Below are 23,981 nucleotides of genomic sequence, written 5' to 3'. Positions count from 1 at the left end.
AGATTTCACATTGTGGTGTTAGTTTAACAATGAGTTTTTTACTCTATAGAGAGAATATTAGTATTTTTATTTGCATCATATTATATATCGGGAAACAATTCTTAAACTATATTGAAACTAAATTTTTATTAACATAATTTACACTCTTTTAATTCTTCTAGGAAACGGTTGACACTTAATAGTGTTTTAAAGCTGAAATAGTGTTTAAAAAATTACATAGTTTCTGAATGACTTGAAATATCTGTAGATGCTTTTTATAGAAAACTTTAGCTAAATCGTAAATAGCAAAATGTCTAACAGCTTCTAATAATTGATTATAAACTATATTTTTAATCGAACAATATTTAAACTGTACTGTTTTTAGAAATACGTATAAGTTGTGTTTTAGCATTAAATTATCCTAAATAAATGCTAATCATAAACAGCGGAGTGCCATGCCGCCATAAAGTTGAATGGCTCTTTTATTTAATGAGTTCAATGCTGGGCATTCGGTGGCAAAAATCTTTTTATAATTTTTATTACTCTTATATTTCTATATTTAACTTCAGCTAAAATAAATACAATATATACAATAATTTATAATAAATATAATAGCAGCTGCGGCGGCTCAGTAAATAGAGCGTTTGTCCCCAATGAGGTGAGCCAGGTTTAAATCCCATCGGTGGCTGGCTGATGCGAATTCAGCTTCTGGCTCGCCCCGACCACAGTGCTGATGGAAGATATCATCAGTGGTAGTCGGATCATGGGTTAGAATACCCTTGCGGGGCCAACCATGGGAAGTTTTTGTGATTTTTTTTCCTCCATGCAACGCTAAAGTGTGTTAGTTCCATCAAAAAGTCTTCCACGAAGAATATTTTGTTTTAATACTTGATCCAGGAGTTTCAATCTAATCCAAGAGTCCTTGTCTTTTGGATTGGGTTGAAAATCACAAGGCTGAGGATTTGAACATTGAATGTCGTAAACTCAGAATTGGGTCGGTTGCTATAAAATAAAATAAATTTTATTTAATCCATAATAATATACTGATTCATAATAATATCATTAATTCTTAATAATATACTAATAAATTTCCCCTGAAATAAAATAGTGCGTCTATAGTTTTTTTTTCTTAGGAAAAGTAGCCAACTTCAGTTGGAAGTACTCTTGGTACTTTACTTGTAGTTCTCTTGGACCGTTAAGGGTTGAAATAAAAGACAAATCATAAACAATACTTTTACTATAATAATTCAGTACTTTTACTGTAATACTGCGATACTTTTACTATAATATACAATGCTTTTACTATAATATTTACTATAATATTTACAATAATACTTTTGAATGGGTCATTATGTAAACATACACATTAATAGTCATTTACATAACCAATATAATATAGATCAGTGTCGCGATAACTCAGTGATTAACTCACGTAGCTGCCAGTTTGGAAGACTAGGGTTCGATCCCAAGTGGTTCATAAACAAAGAATACCAACTATATGGAAAGTAAGGACGATCAAAACACAATGCTGACCACATTGCCGCAATCACGCTGTTGGAATCGCGGAGGTGAAGAGGGTGGACTGTTTCCGAATAGGGTTAACACTGGTTCAAATCCAAGCCATAATTGAAAATTTCTAGTTGTGTGCTCAACTCATGCTGACTACAGTGCTGACGTAAAATATCATCAGTGGTAGACGGATCATGCGTCAGAATTCCCTTGGCGTCAGACTAACCATGGAAGTTTTCCGTAGTCTTCTTCTCAATGTAACGCGAATGTAAATTAGTTCCTCCACCTCTTCCAAGCAGCTAGTTTGTCCCAATGGGTGATCCAGGAATTCCCTTGTCTTCGAGCTGGGTTCAAAATTATAAAATTACGGAGCTGAACATAGAGAGCAGCTAACCTGAAAATTAGGTCTGCTGTTCAATGTTCGTTATAAAATGAAATCATTATGCAGGTTGCGAAATTGTTAAGTCTTAATCTTCATGACTCATCTCTTCCTGGTTCACAATGATCTGTTGCAATTTTGTTACCTTTTTATCTTTGCTCTTAATTTTTAAACTCTAAACTTTCAGTTAGCGGCACAAATATCATTAGATATAAATTCTACATTTGTTTCAATTTTTTAGAGCTCCTCCCATTAGTGTATTCATATATCTTGCTTCGGCTACAGTAATACAATATAAGAAAGCACTATTTTTTTGGATATGATCGTGTGAGCTGATGACGAGATTATATCTTTCCCTTATTTTCTTTCTTTCTTTTTCTTATTTTACCTTTTTTTATATGAAATTTTTCTTTTTAAAAAAAAACATTCTTTTTCTTCCCCTTTAAAAAAAAACTTTGTCTTCTCTATATTTTTAATTTATTTTATGAGTTCTATGTACTTCCAGCTTATGCGCAATAAATAAAACTTATTATTTTCTTTGTTTTTCTTCGTTAATCCCTATTTTCTTTTATCCTTTTTTTCTTTATTATGTATTTATAGGTATTTAAAATTGTTTTCTTACTTTAAATTAATTTCTAAAATTTAATTCGGCAGTCACTTTAGTTTTGAAATCTAGAAGCTATCAAGTAAAATATAGCGTGAATTTAAAATCTTTATTTCCCATTATCAACGCTTAAAACTCAAAACCATTCACAAATCCACTAAAATACCACTTAAAACCTTCTCCCACTTACTTCTTTTACTGTATAAATACAAATTATAAGTGTTTTCTACTCTTTGGAGAAACGCTCAAAACAATTACTTTCGTAAATATTTTTTTTTACTTTTAAAAAATTATAGTTCGTAAAGTATGTTCTTTTATACTCAAATATACCTTTTCTCCGTATGTTGAATAAAGAAAATGTTCGCATGGAATGGTATCTTGAGGCGGTTTTATGTTTCAATACATTCACTATCAAGGCTTTTCAAACTGAAAGAATATCTTTTTGCTCGCGGTGCTCAGATTCAAATACAGTAGTCTTTTAAAATTCGATAAGCTCTCCGAGGCGAAAAAATTACGAAATATTTTATACAGTTTAACGTTCTTTTTATACCAGTAAATATGCTTGCATTGCTATTTTTCATTCCAAAAAATTTATTTTGTCGTTTATTCAAATTCTGATGTTCTTTTAAAAGCCTTGTGATAAGAAAAATCTGTTCTTATATGATGCATTGATTTGTGTAAGACGATAAAACGAAGATGATGCATTGATTTGTGTTTATTTTCACAAATACAATTTTATAATTTAATATTATTTACCATACAAAAATATTCTCTTTTTTTTAAGTATTCTCTTTTATCATTCTAATGACTTCAGTTCGTTTCAATTCACATGCTTGAATATTATTTTTTTCCATATTCCAATTTTTTATTGTAGTTACGAATTGAAAACGAATAATAAATGCTTTCAGTTCATTAGAAATCTTCAAGTAATGTAATAACAGTCGTTCGGAATAATTTCCTATAATGAAAGAAAAAAATAAAAATATTACTAACTAAAAAAAGTTTTAGAAGAAGCAATAATAATCAGATCTTCAAACTAGTTTTGCTCCTTAATTCTTCAATAACGTTCATTAACTTCGTTCTTAATATGCATATAAAATTTAAAAAATAAAAACATTTTTACTTCATTTGAAGATCAGATATTTGCTTGAATAGCAATTAAATATTAATTCTTTTCAAAATTTGAATTGCGTTAGCAATGCATAATATTAATGTATACCTATTAATACATAAAAGTAAAGTTTTTTGGGGTACCAAGCAACTTATTGATTATTGTAATTAGATTCAAACTAATTTGTAGTAATTGAATTGGCCTCAGCTTTATTCAATTCTCATTTACTAATGAGTTGTTGACGTAATGAAATTTCCGTAACTTTTGTGCAGTAATTAAGCAAAATGCAAATTTTATGCATATTTAACAAATATCACCCACATTTCATAAGCCTCTAATGAACTTATTTAAAACAAATTTCTCTTCATTTCTAAACCACTTTATCGTTTAATTACAGTTCGAAATTAAGATTTTATAATTGACACATTTTCAAACCTTGATGAAGTATATTCACTCATAAACATAAGCTTAAAATTGTTAATCCATTGAAAACGAAAGCTGTATAATATACTCTAGTAAAGCGTTTGCGAGATTTTTCTTGCTTTTCTTTTTCACTTAGTTTATATTTATTTCAGCCTAATTATTTATATTTTAAATAATAATGCAAATAGTTTTCTTTTATGTGCAAAAGTATCATAAAAATCAAGAACAGCTTCTTAAATGATAACATCCTTTAGGCATCATTATTTAATTTCATGTTAATTACGAGCGGAGAGCATTGTTGTGGTGTAATTAATTAAGAAATAACTGCTATAGGCCACGGTATTCAAGAGAGATCACTGTTGTGATGGCTCTTCTAATTGATTAGCTGTTAAGAATGTATCGTATTCAAGAGAGACCTATGCTATGGCTACAATGCTATGGCTATTCTAATAAACTGTTTGTTTAGAAAGTATGGTATTCAAGAAAGAGCAACATTGTTATGTCTCTTCTAATTAGCTGTTTAGAAGGTATGGTAATAAAGAGAGATCCGCATTGTTAAGGCTCTTCTAATGAACTGTTTGTTCAGAAGGTATGGCATTCAAAAAAGAGCAACATTGTTATGGCTCTTCTAATTAGTTATTTAGAAGGTATTAGATATCTACATTGTTATGGCTCTTCTAATGAACTGCATTTATCATTACTACTCCCCCCATCTGGATTAGAACTAATCATTTTTCTACCTCTGTTTATCGTAAACATTTTGTTGACTCTCTTAGCCCCCTCATATTTTTTCTAATCAGCCTAATTGTCAGAAAATTTCTGCATTTCATACCTCCGTTTACTGCATACTTAACCTCTGCTCTAACTCTTCTTTCTTCCGAACTTTAACTTGCTCCGCTCGCTTTTGTTACCAACCGTGGATTTAACCCTTCTATAGCTAATCTAACTTTTGATCAACTCATTAGGCCTAAACTGTTCTTTTGTTCTAATCCTTACAGAGAACTTGTTACTTTATCATTTTTTCTCCTATTTGTTAGAAGATTGCTAATATCCTCTCCCTTTTAGGTTTTAAAGTCCTTTTAGACCTGTTAACAAAATCAGATTTAAATCTCTTAAAGATCCTCAATAGCTTTGATAATCGCTGGGGTGTTTGCTACATTTCTTGTTAGTGAGACCTTGGATACATCGGACAAATTAGATGCACTTTAAAATTTAGATTTAAGGAACATGGTAGATACGTCCTTTATCAATAATATAAGAAATCATCAGTTGTTGAATATTTCTGGAATCTTGGGCATTAATTTAGTTTTGACAGTGCCGAAATTATTTCCACCCTAGTCACATCAGCTCATCGTGATGCCCTGGAATCTTGTTTTATTCTTACGAATACCGATTCCTTTTTTAATCACATTAGTCCATAACTCTTCTCCATACTCCATAGCTCGTCTAAATACATTTTACCCTGATTTTTCTCCATCAGCCACTCAGGTTTTCTTCTTCTTCGTTTTCTTTCTTGGCTACTGTGGTTTTTAGACCCTTAGGAAAATTTGCCATAGAGAAGCCTATGGTAATCTATGGCAACCTATGGCTACCATAGAAATTTGTATGACAAAACCCTTTAAGCCTATGGCTACCATAGAAATTTGTATGGCGAGATACCATGGACCAATGGTAACCATAGAGACCTGTATGGTATTTATATGGCACGTCACCATTCTCTTATGGCAACCATAAAAATTTTTATGGTAGTATACCATTGGCCAATGGTAACCATAAGGATTTGTATGGCACGTCACCACTGACCTAAGACAAACAAAGAAATTTGTATGGCAGTATACCATTGACCAATGGTAACCATAAAGATTTGTAAGGCAGTATACCATAGGGAAAAGCTGATCTAGATCCCCACCAACGAAACAACATCTCCTATGGAGTCCTCAAAAACATCTTCCAAAAAAAATAATATCCATTTTTTAACCCCGAAGTTAATTAAATTCAACATGTAATCCCACAAGGCATTCCTGGTAAGTCTTTTCCGGCCTCCGGGTGGTCAATTTTTCTATTTTTGAGTGTTTGAAATCCGTTGTTCCATTGATTTAGGCTTAGAGTATGAGACCGCCATATTAACGTGACATCCACTACAAGTGGAATCTTTCCCTAACTTTACCTACTTATTTTAACATTTTTTCGACCTCATTCTGGGTCAAAAGCATTTTATTGCGAACGCCTTTATCTATCTGAATTTATCAAGTTTTTAATTTCCGGCTGTCTGGTACTTTTATTATCGGTATCTTTTCAAAATACGTCGCGATTGGGTATAAGGTTTCGCTATATTAAATTTTGCCATTTGTTAACACTGACTTTGTACACTTTAATTAATATCTTGCTGTTTATATTTTTATCTAAAATTTTTATATTTCTTTCTCCCTACTGTTTCTGATTAAACGACATCTTTTTTTATTTTATCCTCTCCCTCAGATTTTATATAAATTTTTAAAGTCACATCACTTTTCCATTATTAACGGTGTTCTGTTCCCCATAGCAATTTGTAAACAATCTTCATGATGAAAAGCGCAGTTAAGTGCTTATCATCAAGCCAGATCCATCATTTCTTTAATGATTAAAATTTTTTAATTCTCTTAACTTGTTCTATGACAATTTCATTTTATTGCTGTCATATATCAATATCAAAGTCAGTGTTTACATTCTCATCAGTTTTTGATTTTAATTCCACTTAGGTTCTTGCAATGCTTTTTAACATTATCTTACACATGTTAGGGCTTTATATTTTTATTTTGTGTTTAATTTTTGCTTGCCATTTAATTGTTTTTTTATCATGCCTCTGCCTTTTACTATCTTATAACTAATATTTCTTAAGTATCCACATATATTTGTACAATCTTATACTACATATTTTTACATAGCTTAGGGTCATCACTTAACTAGATTTGCTGGATTACTGGTTGACAATTATTTTGCTTCAATATCATCAACGGGACAGTCTCTGGCCATGTCATCTGCTGGCTGTTACCAAAAATGATTTTAACAATTTAATCTTTCCTTAAGTGTACAACTTTTTCGTCATAGTGATTTCCTATATCCAATTAATTTTTATTTACTATCCCTGACCAAGTGCCCTTAGGAAAATTTGCCATAGAGAAGCCTATGGTAATCTATGGCAACCTATGGCTACCATAGAAATTTGTATGGCAATATGCCATACGCCTATGGTTACCATAGAGATTTGTATGNAAAATTTCATACTCGCTCCGACCATCGGACCATTATTTAAATTTGCTTTCTTTTAGATAAGCGTCAGATATTAGAGGAACCTAACTAATTATGATACCAATCAATCAAATTAACGTTTTTTATAGTCGGTCCGACCTCCGGACCCACTTTACATTTTCTTGTTTTTTACAGCTTTAACAAATATCGGTTGCCTGTACTCAATATATTTTGTTCTTAATCAACATAACCAATATTTTCCCCACTCGCTCCGTCCACCGGACCCATTTTCTAATGGTTAGTACTAACCGTTTAAAATTTTTTTGAATAAAAGCAGCAATCAGAAAGGATTCTGCAATAAAACAGGGGAAGTTTATCAAAGAAATTTTAAAAAAAGCTTTCCGGATATATATTTATTCTACAATTATTAAGTTTTGCATTTTTAAAATCCATTGAGAAAGATTCTTGTTTGTAATTATTCTTTGATGTATGGTAAAATATCAACGAGAAATGTTGCCATAGCTGTATGATGGCAAAGGAGTACCATAGCCTATGGAAATATATTTCTTCATAAGCTGTAGCACATCTTAGTTTTATGACAAAAATTTGCCATATAAAAAAATGCCGTAGGATATTCCTATGGGGTTTTGCCTATGGTAAAATTTTGCCCTACACTTTTGCCATATACGTATGGCAAAATTTATCCATACATGTATGGCAAAAATTTGCCATATAAAAAAATGCCACAGGATATTCCTATGGGGTTTTGCCTATGGTAAAATTTTGCCCTACACTTTTGCCATATACGTATGGCAAAATTTATCCATACATGTATGGCAAAAATTTGCCATATAAAAAAATGCCACAGGATATTCCTATAGGGTTTTGCCTATGGTAAAATTTTGCCATATACGTATGGCAAAATTTTGCCATATAAAAAAATGCCATAGGATATTTTTATGGGGTTTTGCCTATGGAAAAATTTTGCCATACATGTATGACAAAATTTCGCCATAAGCATATGGCAAAAGTGTATGGCAAAATTTTACCGTAAGCAAAACCCCATAGGAATATCCTATGGCATTTTTTTATGGAAAATTTATGGCAAATTTTCCTAAGGGGATTTTTTCCCCTATATTTTTTTCTTTTTTCGCATTCAACTTTACTGTCCATATTTCAAAAAACTTTTGTTTATTCTCATTCACGTTTTTAAAATGAGCTCCTGTTTTTGAGTGCTTGAAACATCTCAACTTGTATTACCAATTTGAGTATATTTGAATCGAATGAAGTTTTAGTCAAGTAAAAAGGAGTTACCTCTTCAGTTTCTTTGGAATGTTTAAGAGAATAAGTTTTGAGTATATAGTTATTAAAGTTTTGCCATCAGTATTTTTGTAAATATGTAAAAATTTGCAACTAACTATAATTTATAGAAAGTACCGTTGACTCTTTTTCGCTAGCTATTTTACTGAAATATATGGAAATTATGTAAAATGATAGTATTTTACTAGGAGTATGCAAATTCATTAATTAATTGAGCGTACAAATTCACGCGTTCATACATGTCACAGCATGCTCTTTGTCGCACACGGCATATTATGCTCTAACTTTTACATTTTTACGATATCAGTTCAATAATCTTAAAAGGATAATCTATCAAAAATTGCAATAATTATTTTTTTAATTTTTTGGAAATTTTACTGTGTTTTTCTTTCCTTTAAGAAGTGGCATTCAACAACAGGAGTTATACAAAAATATGGAAACACTATTTCACTAACTCCAACACTAACTCTCATACATTTTTTCTTTTAGCAGTAAATGTTTTGAGAGATTTTACATTGAAAAACCGTTGGATTAATTTGAAATATCATGAAGTTTTTAGAAAGATTTTACCCTCATAAAATTTGAATTAACTAAATAATAAAAAAATTATTATTTCTTATTAACTTTAATACCAGAAATTTTGAAATTTTGAAATAGGAATACGATATTTATGTAAGAATGCTTTTAAAATTACGTCAGTATTAACAAAGAAAAAAAGTTTTTAACCTCCTACGCTCATTTTGGTTGAGGCAAACTTTGCATAGGTAAAAAGGACACCATTTTATAAAGCTTCAAGCATGATCGTTCAAACTATTCTAACTGTTTTGTCATATAAAACCTTCTGAAACATTTGCTGCTAAAAATAGATTGTTGAGATTATATGTGTTTCCTTACTTTTATCCTATCTCTGTAGTTTTAAATAATTTGACTATCAATAATTAAATTGGAAATGTACAATGCCTCGATAAAATAGATAAGCTAATCGGTAGATAAAACAATCTATGCAATTATTCAAGCAAATATTCACCAAAGATTTATTTCAAATCACCATTACCATTAATAAGAATAAACAAAGCAAACGGAACGCATAATTGGAAGCGATGATGTAGGCTAGTTAACGACATTCAATTTTATTAGACTAAGCACTTCTCTATCTATTGTTCAAAAAAATCATTAGAAGTTAGGGGGATAACTTAATGGCTTTGAAAGGGAAAACTCTTTTATGAACTCGTTTTAAAACTCAAGTTATTTATTCAAGAATAACCGTGGGTTTTATCTTGAAGGAAACGGACAGAAAATGTTTATCCGAAGATGGAATTCAAAATCCCGGAGTTTCTAATTGCAAATTAACTAAATTGCTGCAATCATATATCCATTCCCTTTGTTCGAATTCCATTTGCTAATGACTCGTTGACGTAATGAAATTCTCATAAATGTCTTTCTAGTAATTAAGATCAAAATTGCTTGCTTAGATTGCTCGTTCCATTGTTTAGTGAAGTTTTTAAATATTTGAACAAACTAGGTTTAGAAGTGAGTCAGTTTTAAGACCAATACTTACTTTCAGAAGTTCTATTATTTTTATTTGAGTTGTAAAATTGTCGTACATTAATTGGAAAACTGATCTTTGGCAATATTTGAAACTTGGAAATATAATCAAGAGCTAGAAAATTCGTATCCCACAATTCTATTAAGATTTTTTAGCACTTTCTCATACTATTCGAGGTAAATAAATTAAAATACTCTTGTGAAAATGTACCTATTGAAAAATTGAATTATTCATTTTGCGTCCACAATTGGAACATTTGTATTAATTTTTTCTATTTTACTCTTTCAGGATCAGAATTTTTCAATAAAAAGACAAACTATGACTTTAATAGAACAGTGAGATAAAATAACAATATCTGCCAAAAAAATTAACTGTTTGGTTAATTGAAGGAGGACTGGGACATATATGTCCCGATGGTATTTCTGTCTGCGGGACATAATGTCCAGATGAAAACTTTATATTCTTTCAACCTGAAAAAGTTGTTCCAATGCCATCAATGCTAAAATATCCAAGCGCATAATACTCATAGTACTTTCCCGATACTGTTAGTTAAGCCTTATTATGAAAAAGTAGACGTCTTTAACTGCAATACATTTGCCTATTTTTATCTTTAATTTTCAAGTAAAATATGGAATTAATAATCAGAATTTTTAAAACAATCTGGTTCGGCATTCATAAAAATTAATATACGCTTGGTGTTTTGTTAAGAGTATATTAAGAAAACTTAAGCATTGAATAAAATAACTTTAAAAAATTTTATATTTAATTTTCTTTTAATATTTAATCTGAGTAAATCATGTAGTTTAATTTCTTCGTAGAATGAATTATCAATTTCATTTGCCAAATACAAGTGCAAAGCCAGAGCTATTAAATTTGTGGGGTTTTTTTTAAAAGAAAATATCACGATTTTCTGGTAAAATTGTAAGATTATCAATGATTAAACAATTTTACAGCGCAAATAAAACTAAAATTTCATGCTTACCCATGGTTTCCATAGTTTGCATGACATTTTCTGCGCAATTCCTATTCTTAAATTATATCAGAGAATCGAAGTAAAATGATCAAAATGAGGATAAAAATCTATGGAAATAAAATTCAGTTCAATTTAGAGTGAGAGCATAACACCTCATGATTATACTCCTTAAGAAATCTGACATTAAATTTCGCAAGTCATCACATTTTTAGCTTTTTTTCTTTTTTTATGTTTTGATTCATACATGTTTTTAGTAATAATTTAAACCATTCGAGTTACCCTGAACTAAATAGCATATTGGGATTAAGCACTACAATCCAAAAGTTTTGTTTGACTTTTTTTGGCAATTTATGCTACGTGACCTTTGACTTATCGCCTGCCAGGTAGCCGAATGGCCATTGTGCCTGACTGCAAAGCCAATGGTTGTGGGCTCGAATCCCGCTCAGGGCATGGATGTTTCTCTCTGTGTGTTCTCTATTGTGTGATGTGTGAATGTGACCCACCCTATGAACGATTATCTGTGGCAGGGTGGTGTGGGTAATGTTACTCACCTCAGTGACTTAAGTTCACAGGTGCCCACTAGGTGATGTTAAATGAGCAACACTTCCGGTATCTTCCGAGGTGAAGAACGGAAGTTCAGTGGCTGCCGTAGAAAAAAAAAATATTTGATGTATCATGTTTTGTNCATGCACTGGCCCTCATTCTGGCCCAGATTTCACTTTATTAACGGAACCGATACGGCAATGAAAAGCCCGCCGTAATGGCACTTTAGGTGAGCCGGCATTGTCCCTTTACTAGCCCAAAAGTTGTGTGCTTGTTGGGTAGTATTTCTTTAGATAAGCTAAATTTATAGGTGTATGCTAAAAAAACAAACAGAATGTAGTTTAACGTAAGCATTCAAATAAAAAAAATCATAACTTTCCCTAAAAAAAATTAAAGACAACACTGACATTCGTGGTAGCCCAGTGGTTAGAGAATTAGATTTCGATTCTCGACTTCCCTAAGACCCACCGAATACATGAGATATACGTGCTCGCAAACTCTACAAAATCGAAAGTTCTGTGATCGCTCGCTAGGTAGTAGCATGTGTACAGGGATCTGGATAAAATTTCCTTCCCTTTCAAAGGAGTTTCTAAATTGAGGAAGTGGCATCATAAATTGTGATGGCATGACTTCGGATCATCATCAGGGTTTTTTTTCATACTATCTCCAATAGCCAATTGTGCAGAGTAGGACGAAAATAAAGTACCTACCTATCCAAAAAAATACTGAATTTGTTAACCATATCTCTGATCTCAATTTTTTTGTAAGCCCCAGATCTATGTAATTCCGAAAAGGATATCTTTTATACATATTAGCATCTTATTAGTAATTATAATCATTAGCTTGCCAAAGAAACTTTCATAAAAAAATATTGCCATTATTACTTCTTTTAACATTTTTTTTAAAAAAAATGATTGATAATTTTAAATTCTTCTGAAGTTTATAATCTCATCTAACGTAATCAGCAGATAAATTCATGAAAAAAAATATAGCTAAAAAATTTATAATAAATTCGTAACAAGTGCAAATTCTTTTGAATCAGGTTTTTTTTAAAAAAACGACCATCTGGTTGCTATTTGAGTGTTTCTCCTAAATTTGGCTACAAATATGATATTACTTACATTCATCAAATCTTAGAATAAAAGCTTATTCTAGATTTTGCACCATACCTTTGCAAAAGCACCGAACTTAATCCAAAGTTTTTAAATACTACAAAAAGAAAAAAATCATACCTATTACAATAAATAAAATATATTTACGCATTTTAGACATTTTTTTCTCCTTATTATGGATAAATTGCTTTTTAATGACTCCTTTTACTACTAAAATAATTCATTTTCTGACAAATATGCTGGTAATAAATTTACAATTCGGGTAAAGCATTGTAAATTAATAACTGTTTCATGCTTCAAAAGGAAGAGTAAACACAACTTCCGAAAAATGTGCAACTTTATGATAGAAGTTCAATAATGCGAAAAATGTTTAAGTCTTAAAAATATTGTACTTCATCAACTTAAAAGGTAATCGATTAATGAAAGTTTGAGATTGATTAATTATGATAAGTAGAAAATATTTTTACATGAAGTCCAAATACATTTAATTAAATTGTAATATTTTTTTTAATAAGATTAATAATTTTAGTTATGAAATTTCCATCTCATAATTGCTGAATCCTTTTTTAACTGATTATATTAATAAAGGTACAATGGAACGGTGCTAAAAGCATTTCAATCCTGATTATAAAATTTAAAAGAAAAACCTTATATACATGTATAAAGGTATATACATGTATTATGACTTAAAACATGTCCTGTTCAAATGGAACAATGTATGTAGAAATTTAATGTAATGATGTCGTAGAAATTAACTTTAAATCAATTAGAATTTGTTATTGAAATTAAGTAGAGAGCATTTTTAATTAAATCACTGCAAAGCCAGTAATTATACGATAATAAGAAAAAGAATATAAAAATACCTTAAACTATTATGATGTAAATACATTAAAAATACTTGCTAGTGAAAATAAAAATAAAAACAGCAGCGGTCACCATAGCAACGCATGCAATGACGACGCAAGAGCACTGTTTACACAGTTCAAAAGTGTGAGGACGCCATCAAATCCAAATCAAGACCCATTTTGTCAATGGGTAATAATTCCCTAACGAATCAATGTTTTATTGGCTGAAGGAAACAAATTTACCACATCGGGTTTCGATGTAAATTTTATCCCACATTAGTTGGAGCATGATGGTGGTTAAGCATGGTTGTGGTATCCTTGTGTGTTGTTGCATACCAGCATCAGGAAAAGATAATTTGATATTTATTGATGACATAATAAATCAACCTGTTTATTTAAATATTTTACGATTCAATTTATAATTATCATCCCATAATTCGGGTATTGGAAACAACTTTTGTTTTATATCAAGATTACTATAATGAGCACACGTCTCTCAAAATTCGAGGGTGATGTCTCAGTAATTGACCACAAACTTTTGGCACGTTACCTCAATTCCTATAGTTAAACAGAATAAAGCATATTCGAATAGAAGTGAAAATTAATTTTTTTGTTTTAATGCCATGTTGTCATACTCTTAACTAAAAACAATGGCTAAAAAAAAATTATTTTAATGCAAAAAATGCGAAAATAAACAAGTTACAGTTATTTACAGACTTTTAAAAGCTATTGCAGATACGAGAAAAAACTCTATTAGATGATATCTTAACGGAAAGTTAGAATATTTATTAATAGATGGAGATTTATTAAAAGTGATCTTTGTAATTATTGATTCCTTAAAAACTTGTAAGACAAAGTTTTTGTTTTTCTTCTATTTTTTATTTCTTAAAAACAAACTTTTGTTTTGTGTATAAAATATTTTATGCAGTTTTGCGAATAGAATATATTTCTTATAATTAAATATCCATTCTGAAATTTTCCTTTTAATTACTGGATGGAACCCTATTTCATTGAAACTCATAAGTGTACGAACACTTTTGAAAGTCACTGCATTTATTTTTTTCTCCAGAAAAGCCAGAATTTTAGGATTATTAAAATTCATTATATATAATATGATTAATTATTTGATGCATAAAAATGATTAATTTAAATCGTAAATAAACTTATATATTTCTAAAAGAATGGGGTTTACTTTCATTCCGAGTTTAAGTCAAGTTTTGTTGCATAAAAGATGTTACAAAATATATATTGTTTCTCTAAAAAAAGGAATAAGTTTTCAGCGAAATCTTCTGAGAATATCTTTTCTTTTAAAGATAAGAAATAAGTTTGCCATTTCGAATAAGATTTGCAAATAAGACACTTGAGTGACCAGTTGGACAACTCAACTCTGAAACACTTTTTTTCAAATTCAATTTCGAGCTTAAAATAGAATTGAACAAAACTTTTGTGTTGTAGACTATATGCCTTTAAAATAAATTAGAAAATTTCCTTGTTTAACTTGACGCAGAAAATATTTACACATTCGTTTAATTTCATCAATGATCAATGATCAATTTATTGAGTCGTTGTGAAAGTGATTCTTATTCTTTTTCTCTCTGTCAACTGAATAAAGGGGTTGTATGGAAGATAATGATAAACCACATTTTCATATTTCCTTAAAAAGTGTTTTTAGTAAAAGAACACCGAATTTACCATAGGCAATGAGATGTCTCTGAGTTTCGTGCTGCGAAAATTCCCAAAACTGGAAACAATACTAGGGATATATTTGACGTGAAATTGTCGCATTTCGAGGGNCGGAGTTGAACGTAAGTAGTCGTAAACCCATGAAATTGGGTTGGCTGTTCAACGACGGTTATAAAATAAAATATATAGCTCCTAAACGTTTCAAGTTTATGTATGGTTTAAAGTCAAAAATATTTCAAAGTACATTATAATGAAATTTAACATTTTGTTTTCAATCTTAACAAAAATGAAGGTTATTTTGCTTTATTTTCGAAACATAAATATAAAGGCTTGTTCGATAAGCCTTTTATCATTTTTTTTATCTATAAATATCTTATTAATGAATTTTATAAAATAAAAAATGTATCTAGATCTGTTAAAATTGTTCATACAATTACAAAATTAACTATACTAAAGTTACATAAATACTAAAACTTATTTTAAAGAGTTTGCAGAAACCGATTTGGTCAATGTAATTTATTTTTAAATAAAATGTAAGTTACAAAAAAAACTTTCAGGTTTTTGTCAATGCTAATTATTTACTTCTATTTTAATTATACATTCCAATATCTAAATAATAGTCATTATTAGTTATAATACTTAATTATTTATCCATTATTTCAGTTAGGCAGTTTCAGAATTAATTATTTAGTATAGAAGCACTATACCTGCGAGACAGTTTTTATAATATTTATGACAAAAATTCTAGAGTAGTTGTTTATTTTTTTAATCTACCTAATTTAATTCTCCCCAATTATTTCAAATTTGCAAATAATCCAAATTACTTATCAATTAATTCCAATTACTTACTATTACTTTTCTGCCGAAAAAAGTAATACTAAATCACTTCTAGATATGATATTAGGTAAATTACTAATTCTAAATTACTAATACTAGATAATAAACTAAAAGTAATGCTAAAATTACATAAATTGCTAATAGTATATGACTTTTGGTATACTACTAAAAGTAATATTTTTCTAGTATGTAATATTACTTTTAGTAGTATACTAAAAGTAATACTACATACTAGAAAAGTAGAACTAAAATGCAATATTCCACCAAGATGAAGTAGAAATTTTTGATTCTATGTATGATGAAATTTTTGATTTACATATATTTTATTCTAAAGAATCAAATAATTTTTTTTTAAATTTAATATTTTTATTTTCAATGGTCACCTGTTTTAACATTTGGTCAAGTAAGTCACTTGCAGGACAGATTTGTTAGCCACTCTTTCAGGAGCATCATATTAGGTGGACCAACAATGCTTCCAAAGTAAGGACAGATAGTATAGAAAGTGAAACAACATCCATGAGTTGCCCGGGATTCGAACGCAGAACCTTTCTGATGCAAGGTAAATTCCATAACCCCTACACAGTCCCATTTTTCCAAACAAAAAAGTAAAACATAATAAAACAAGTTTTAAACATTCAAATTATGTAGTGATTTTAGTCTTACCCAATAAAATCCAGGTAGGTTTACATTCTTCAGTGATAAAATGATAACCCCAATGCCTTTACCTCCATAATTCATCATGCATCAGGTCTGTATCTATAATAAGAGACATTATATGGTGTGTAAGTAAATAATACAATGTATATCGCGTAAAATTAATAACGTATTTTTAAATATAAAAGAATTTATATTGGATTTTTCAATGTAAACTGCTTGGGTCATTCATTATGATGATAAATCTCGATAATAAATCGCTCGCGATAAACCGACGTTTATAGCGAAAGACTTAAGCATCCAATTTTCCAGTAAATCTGAATATTAAGTTTGGATGATGCAGCGAAAAGGAGTTCTACATAATCTATTCTTTAGTATTATCTGGAAGGCATGGATCGCTATTAATCATTGTTTCATGCATTCATCTTCGGAACCAGCATTTGGAATGCGACAGAATAATCTCTTAAATCTTCAGTTCATAATCTTCATTTTAATCTATCACATGACTGTAGTTGAATACGAGGATAAAAGCGTGGTAAATTGTTTTCAAAAGCGATTTAGAAGTTATTGTTGAGTTAGTACAATATTTAGTTAAATGGAATTCTTTAGTCCACAAGTTTTGAGTTGAGCAATTCACTAAGGAAATAATGTACGGTGTGCAAAAAGGAACTTACCACCCTAAATAACCTTTTATCTAATGAGCGGATCTTCACGTTCTAGGACTCAATCTTAATGGTTCGAGGACTGACCTCAAGTTAGTTTTAAGTTACGAAATCAGAGACAAAATACTTTATCTAAATAAGCATACAATTCTTTTTGATAGATTTTTCTGTCCAGCAAAATATAGAAATTTGTACATAGAGTCTGCGTCTAGAGTATGTAATCTGGGAAATATGGTCCCAATAGTTTGCTCAGGAACCGGTCGAAAGTTTGGAAAGAAATTTGGCTAATCAGAAAGGAAGTTGATCAAAGAAACTAAGTTTTTGTGTCTGATTTAAAATATCGTATGCACTAATTAACTAGCATACTTCAAGTCATCCTCTCGAACTATTAAGATTGTGACCTAGAACGTGAAGATCCGAACATTAGATCAAAAGTAACTCAGGTATGTCCGTTTTCGCGTACTGTACGTATTTCATTGAAACAAAATGAAACACGTTCAAACCAGTAATACTAATTCCATCTATACTATACTATATTTTTTTTAATTGTTTACTATATTTTTACCTTAATATTTCATCTCATAACCCTCGGTCCATTACCAATTGCTTTATACATATTATTCAGAGATTGTATATTATTATAGCATTATATATTATTCAGGGCTGCCACCTTTCAACGGTAGATAAGTTTGTTTCAATATATGATTCCATGTTTTTTTTAAATTTAATTAAAAGTTATTTTTCTCACCACTACATGTAAATGATTCAAAATTTCATATTAAACCCTATTTTTTCATGTCCTCTCGTGGTGAAATTTTTAAAATGTAGGCAAAATTACCAAAATTCTAAAAGCCTTAGTTTTTAATTGCCTACCACTTCATTAAACATTTTGCAAAAGTCTTCGTAATTAGAGACTATATTTCTACGTAGATTAACACTATATACATAGTAGATAAAATAAAAATTTATTATGCATATTATTAAAATAAATTATAAAAATAAAGCATCTTATAAAATAAATTATACAAATTTTAGATTTCTAATTTAAACTGCTTTGATGCTACACATTTATTAAAGATAACTTTCTATAATAAATTAGTTGCGATATTTAAATGTTTGTTGAGAAAGATTTAATCTTCAGTCTAACCAGAAAATTCGATGCAAGGACAAAATAGTTAGAAAATTTGTTTTAAAAAGATGAGTAAAAAATTTTAGGGGAATTAGTATTTGGATAGATAGATTTTTTGAATATATAGATTTCAAACTGAGCTATTAAATGAATATTATATGAATGCAAAAGGATGTTATAAAGATCTTTGCTTTTATTAACCTATATTTTTTATAATCTTTTCCTAAAAAGTGAGTGAATGTAATACACATTAAACCTGAATGTATGTAGAAAATAATTACATAAGCGAAAGAAAATCTGGCAAATACTAAACGAAGAAGGTTGAGATAAAAAACAATAAAATTTATTTGATTGTCGGGAGAAAAAAGAGAAATGACAATTAGAAACTAAGTTGCAGCCGGAAATCATGCTGAATTCGATGCTTTTAATCCAAACCTTATCAAAACCCTTTATATTCCTTTTATTCATTCACTTTTATGTCAGCAATAATGGACTATTTTAATCGAAATTTAGACTATTTTCGATTATAAAAAACTGAAACTGCATGCCTCATAACAATTCAAGCTATAATTGTTTCCTTACCAATACAAGTTGAATTTATCATTATTTTTAAGTCAAATTTATCTTTAACTAATCATAAATCAAATTTATTTTAAATAGAGAGTACGAGCCTCAGTCATTTCCAAACCGTTAAATGTAAAATTTTCAGTCATAAATTCGCCAAAAATAAATTACCACTAAGTGATTAAATATCAACTAAAGCTCTATGTTTAGTGATCATAGAAGTTTAAATTGTTTCATGACCACTACGAAAATAAATCGTAACGATCTTATCGTCAAATGGAATTATACTTCTATCATAATTCGAACCACTTACTGATCAGATAAATGGTTCAATCGCTTTCTGATTGCTACCAACAGTTACGATCGTCATATCGCCAAATGTAGAAATTATTGTCAATAGAAATTTCGTTCAATTGCAGCTAAAGTAAACAAAGTTTAACAGCAGCTGGCGTCCTTATTGCAATACACGTTTCATTGTATTGCATAGTACAAGCAAAAAGTTCCGCTATATTATCGCCAGCCAAAATTTTAAAGGTTTTCATTCTGAAACAAATTAAGAAACAGAAAAATTAAAAGAAGAAAATAATTAAATAAAATTTTTAAAAACTACGCTTCTCATTTTAGCTATCTAAGGTATAAGCGTATTTTTTTAAGGTTATGAAATTTTAGTCTTTTGCAAATAAAGAAACCTAAAGCTGTCAGAAAGCTCTAGCTGATGCGTGATTTGACCCCAGACCAATATCTATGACGTCAATGTCTCAAACATAATAAAAAGACGCGCATTCTTTTCTTTTTCAGACTTCTGAGCCTACATAGACCACATCTACTGCTTCGACTCCAATACAATCAGAGTTCTCCGTCAGCTTCAAAATCAGAGAGGCTGCCTAAATCTCAACCCAAGTCTACGAGACCCCAAAAGATGGAGCATTCACTTCAGAACAAGTCACTCAGATCAAAGATTTATCGGCACGAAAAAAGAAACCACCGATGGAAATTGACAAATGGACATGGAAATTGACTTACATATTTCCCCCCAAAATTTTTGCATGGACATTCACATGCAGATTTCAATGGCTGAGGGTGACCCAGTGCTCATTGTGACAGACACCGTGACCGGTGTACCAACAAACCTATAACCGCCTCCAATCCCCGTGCCTTCTCCAATAGAGGTGGAAAAGAACAAAGTAAAGCCCAACCTAATGCTACTTCCAAAAGGATTTTTAAAAGTCTCATCAGAGATGTTGCAGTTAACATCAAGCCATAAGAGATTTCTATGGGATTAGCTTAAGCTGGAATCGAAACTACAAAAAATCTACCAATTCAAGCATCGAGCTCCACCCATCATTAACATCACTCTAGACACTGTTGACAGCCAATTAGTATTCGAGTATTCGACCTACGCCCTCTTATGAACCGTCCAATCAGAGTCGAAATATCCAGGGAAGGACGTTTTCAAATACCATGTTCTTGTTACCAAAGATGCGACCACATACTATCAACCTGCAGTTACTCCCTTATGTGTATGAAATTCACCAACGGCATCTCTTCGATGAGTGCACTAGATAAGAGTTCCCCTCCAAACTGCTCTGGAAGCAAGTCCAAACCAAAGAGACACCGATCCAACATCACAAGGGAGCAAGCTCCATCCACATCTTTGCCCAAACAGTGATTTATTGAGATCTTCACAAATTTAAAGAGCTCCTGAAATCCTCCAGAGATTCAGCTGATGTTTTGGGCACTATTTTTTGATGCACTTCTACAAACGAGAAACTAGGCTGTCCTATCCCCTCTTCTACATCATCGCTGATCACCAACTCAACTCTATATCTTCATAAATAGCATCGTCTGTATTGTTCGTATCTTAACTTCTTACCATCCTAACTTCTTTCTCTGACAGAATCAGGTTACAGGTTTAATGAATATCAACACGTCGGGTGATAGGATTGAGGATATTAAAGATGTCCTTGTACTGCACAAGTTGTAGATATGTTAGCTTCATAACGATCATTTCAGTCTTAAATTTCAATAAATCTTAGTTCTAATCAGGGGAGGGATGACCATTCGATTTTTGTCAGACCAAGAAATCATCAATTTCATAATAAACATTTACAAAGATTTCTATAACATCTTTCAGAGCTGATGTCTCTTACTTTTGTCAGTTATTTTCGGTTACTTAATCCTCTTTTAGTCTATTTCAAAATAAAAATTCTTGATAGTTTAGTCTCTGAAGATTTATTACCACTTTTGTGTCAATGCATTTCTATACACTGCAATCCTAATATACATTGGTTTTATTCCCTCCCATTAACTGCTCGTTTTTCTTCCATTTAGTATTTAATAGATCAACAAGATTTGATCCTTTAGTAGTCCAAATATAATAACATTTTTCGAATTTATAACCACTGTGCGGATTAGTAACCCGAACATAGTGGCATCTATCTTATTTTTCATCCACTGCGCAGTTTATGTTCGTTATGTCGAACTACAAAAGGGATCCGTGCTGAGGCTTTCTTTCTTCTAAGAGGTATTGCTCTAGTGCCATCAGACTTTACATTCACCTAATGAAGATAATTTTGCAGTTTTTATAAAATTAACTTAAAAAAATAGAGATTTGCATTTCTTAACAACACATTTATATAATAATATTTTCTAAAAATTTCATATGCAAGTAAAGAAAACATATTGGCATTAGATTTATTCCATTTTGTCAGAATAAATATTCAGAAAACATTTGGTAATACCACAGCTGCATTTGATGTTCTTTTATTGTCATACTAACTCAAATGGAATAAAGAATGTTTTACGAATGTTTCAAAACAAACTATATATCTGATTATATTAAAGATACTTAATCGCATTCCAAAAACAAAAGATTGAGATTACAGTTACGCAATAACTTTTTTCAGATTTTAAATGTTGAATCTATTTCTTTTTTTAAACGTTTAATAAAATCAACTTTCAGATAATGCATTTTTCATTTACGTACTAGTATTTCAAAATCATATTTTCTACCATTACTTATTTGATTTGAAAAAAAATTTACTTACTATATTGTTCTAAAAAAATTACATCAGCATAAAAATATTTTTTCTATTTAACAATTCTACCATTAACTATTTTCAACAGGACTATATAACTTATTCAATATGGAACTCTGACGAATTGCTATAGAGTTCAATCTAGTAGAAAAAGGAATTAAAAATAAAATTAGTTTTTGGCTTTCAGTGAATAGAGGTCGTAAAAACAAACTTAAAAAATATATTTCAGCTTCATCTGACAAATTAGTTGTTTGTTATTCGTGGTGGACAATAAAAAAATGATTATGAAGAACCTACATGAAAGGTGTTTTTTAAGAACCTCTCTTAATATATATATTCTTCAAAGCATTATCAAAAGTAAAACCAATGAATTATACGCATTAGAGATCAAAAATTAATATTTACTGGTGATGAAAACAAAAATTATCGAAACGTAACTAATCACAATTTTGGAAGGTGGTACTGAAAATACCAAAATCTATTTTATTGCAAGAAGAAACAAATTAGTTGAAAGCAGATTACTATAAACAACATGATGTTTATTCAGGCAATTAAACAAGCTCTGGTGTTTTTCCACCATGCTTCTCGTAAGTGATTCGACGTATTTCTATATCATTTATGGTTATTTGTTGTTTTTGTAATACATTGCGTCTCCTGTTGTAACACGTTTTCATGAACTCATGCGTGGATTATATATAAACCCTTTTTCCTGTTATTCTCTTATATTTTTAACTTGGTACGCAACCCCAGTGTTGTAAGAGATTACAATCAATTTAAAGATTGATCTAATTACAAATTAAAAAGTTAGGAAGTAAGCTGTTAAATCACTTTTTCAAATCTTCATATTTTTGTGAACTCAAAAAACTTTCGCATTATTTTCAAATAATGCATGAAATAAACACAAAAGCAATAAAACTTTTTTTTAAAAATCCAAACCTATGTTATTAAGAATGTTAAAAATATGTTTAGAAAGTTTGAATAACAATTATTTGAACAATAATAAGAAAACACATTGATAAAAAGCAACCTATGGGTAAAATTATTATTACTGTTTTTTTCTTTCTTTTTAAAAATCTGGACAAAAGAAAACTTTTAGTGCTTACTAACTAAAGTATTTTTATTTTTTCGTGCACAAAATCCCGATACACACTTCAATTAAAGTAAGTGCCACTTTAACTAGAAAACTCTCAAGAAATTTCAAATCAAAGTGCACTTCAATGATTAAAATAGTTTACGAACCACAAAACCTTAAAATAAAACTATACAAAGTCTTTTAAAAATTTATCATACTCGAATGGATGAATATTTGCTTAGAGTATCTAAAAAACGATTATAAAATACTATTTCTGACAGTTTTTAATAAATTACGCGAACCAAATAATGTTTGAAATGGAAAATAGATTATTTTTAATATTAATTTTTATTTTTAAAGTTATCTATAATTTCGTGTTATGATATTAATTATATTATAGTTTATACACATTAATGCACAGAAACTGGTATGATTGAACTAAATTCTATTTTAATAATCATTAAATAATGAGTGAAACATACTTTTACTTAGTAGTGCTTTATTTACACCGTACTATAGCTGCCTAATGGGCTATTGGTGACGGTTTGAGAAACGTCCCTGCTGTTCATCCGAAGACATGCCATCACAATTTGATCCTTTGTAGATGCGATAGCTTCTCCGCTTTGGTAGTCCGACGATTTTGTTTCGAAGTCGGGCATTTTAAGATATAGCAGTTTAATGAGGACCAATACCGTACACACTTGATCCCTTCGCAGGCTAAACAAAGCTGATCAATCACCTACTCACGATCCTCAACCAGTCATGCTTGA

General features: G+C 30.2%; 1 long non-coding RNA gene across 3 annotated transcripts in view; it reads right to left on the bottom strand.

Moving 5' to 3' along the window:
* Nucleotides 1–439: 439 nt before the first annotated feature.
* LOC107445494 (uncharacterized) overlaps nt 440–23,981 on the bottom strand; it is an 81,204-nt gene continuing 57,662 nt past the window's right edge. Inside the window, exons 2-4 of one of the 3 annotated variants that reach the window (XR_001584267.3) lie at nt 16,756–16,848; nt 11,082–11,179; nt 1,167–3,429 (exon numbers count right to left, since the gene is read on the bottom strand). This is a non-coding gene — a long non-coding RNA (uncharacterized lncRNA). Of the gene's footprint in view, nt 982–1,166; nt 3,430–11,081; nt 11,180–16,755; nt 16,849–23,981 lie in introns of those variants that run through there. The other 2 variants (XR_006225182.2, XR_006225183.2) reach the window with 2 other exon arrangements.

Source organism: Parasteatoda tepidariorum, chromosome 7 (genome assembly GCF_043381705.1).
Source record: "Parasteatoda tepidariorum isolate YZ-2023 chromosome 7, CAS_Ptep_4.0, whole genome shotgun sequence".
Taxonomy (NCBI): Eukaryota; Metazoa; Arthropoda; class Arachnida; order Araneae; family Theridiidae; genus Parasteatoda; species Parasteatoda tepidariorum.
This window is presented reverse-complemented; position numbering and strand designations above follow the sequence as displayed.